At 58.5% G+C, this 1,778-nt stretch overlaps 1 protein-coding gene across 2 annotated transcripts in view; it reads right to left on the bottom strand.

Annotated features, from left to right (window-relative positions):
• Positions 1–1,778, bottom strand: part of AXIN1 (axin 1) — a 61,616-nt gene that overhangs the window by 38,820 nt on the left and 21,018 nt on the right. The window lies entirely within an intron of this gene.

The raw sequence follows: 1,778 nt of genomic DNA, 5'->3' as shown, positions 1-1,778 counted from the left end.
TCCCCCCTTCACTCGTCTCCAGCCGTCTCTGTCCCGAGGGCCCCCATCAGGTAGGGAGGAGTCTGATCACAGAACCACTGGCTCTCTGTGAGGCACCCGGAGAACGGCAGCAAGCATGGGTGCCCCCCTCAGAACCCCACTGTCCGCAAGACATGGAAAACCCACCTTAAAACAACACGGGCAGGAAGGGGTTGGCCACAGAAGGCAGGGGAGTGGGTCTGGACAAACCTGACGAGCCCACACCCAGCCCCTTCCCGAGCCCGGGCCGCAGACCAGTTCCCGCCCAAGCCGAGGGCCTGCACTTGACCTCGGTTCATAGACAGGCCTCAGCCACATTCCCTCCATCACAACCCCCCCCGCCCCTCGTGTCCAGGGAAAGGGCTCTGGCGGCAGGCGGGCAGGGGACCGTCACCGCATAGCCAGGAAGCCACGGGCGCCACCACTGCTATCCTCTAGGAGGGAAAGCTGAGGGCTCTGGCCCAGAGCCGGGGGCACGCAGCCCTCGTCACCCGGAGGGCAAGGGGGGACACGAATAAACTGCCCTAGAGGACTAAACACTGCGGAGCAAAGAGCCTGAGCTCAGTGAGGGCCCAGCCCGTGGGGGCCGACGCCACAGTGCCGAGCCCCCTGTACTATCCGGCAGCCTCCGCACGGTGGGGACTTTCAGGCAAGTGTGAGAGGTGCTGGTGTGGGTTTTTTGGTGTTTAAATCTATTTTTTTTAGGAGCACCTGGGTGGTGGCTCAGTCGGATGAGCGTCTGACTCTTGATTTCAGCTTAGGTCACGATCCCATGGTTTGTGGGCTCGAGCCCCACATCGGCTCTGTGCCCTCAGGCTCTGAGCTGATAGCACAGGGCCTGCTTGGGATTCTCTCTCTCCTTCTCTCACTGCCCCCCCGCCCCGCTCTGTCAAAATAAACTTAAAATACATATTTTTAAAAATATTTTTTCTATTTCAGTACAGCTGACACATGACGTTATGTTAGGTTCACAGGCACAGCACTGTGACTCGACACATCCATGCAACACACTGTGCCCGTAGCTGCCAGGTGTCACCACGCAGTGTACCTTCGATCCGGGGACACGCCCATCCCATAACTGCAAACCTGGATCCCCTACTTGCCTTCACACATTTGGCCTGTCCCAGAGGGTAGTTCTTGGTCATGTCCTGGCTTGATGCAAGCATGTGGCCACCGCCCCAAGGATGCTGGTTACCTCGAGGGTGCCCTCCCGGGTGAGCCTTCCTGAGCCCCCTGGGAAAGAGCATGGTGGTATGGACACATGCCCGGGGGGTGGGGGGGGGCTGGAAAGAAGCTCAGGAAACAAGCCATCACTGGAAGGGGACTCAGGCACAAAGCACCACTTAGCAGATGGTCGCTGGTGCAATCTGCAGGGACCGCGTGACCGTGGCTGGGTCACGACGAGCAGCTTCAGGCAGATTCGTCCACGGGAGCGCAATACAAACAACTGGAAACGGTGTCAACACAAGTTTACACAGTGAGGTCACGGAACCGGAAACCGCAACTGGGTCTTGAGATACACGAATTTACCGGGTAGCTGGTGGGACAAGACTATAATAATTTATACTAGAAACACAGCGACGCATCAACATTACTCATTTCACCTCCACAAAACCAAGGTGAGGGGTGTTCTGGCCAAGACCAGACCCTGCCAGGGTTGACATCAATCTGTGCCCTGGAAACCAGCAGCCCACCGCCAGGGCAGGCGAGGACAGCAGGGGCATGTTACCAAGCGGCTCCAGTGTCCCTGCCCCCCCCCC

The sequence above is a fragment of the Crocuta crocuta genome, unplaced genomic scaffold (assembly GCF_008692635.1).
Source record: "Crocuta crocuta isolate KB4526 unplaced genomic scaffold, BGI_CrCroc_1.0 scaffold234, whole genome shotgun sequence".
NCBI lineage: Eukaryota > Metazoa > Chordata > Mammalia > Carnivora > Hyaenidae > Crocuta > Crocuta crocuta.
This window is presented reverse-complemented; position numbering and strand designations above follow the sequence as displayed.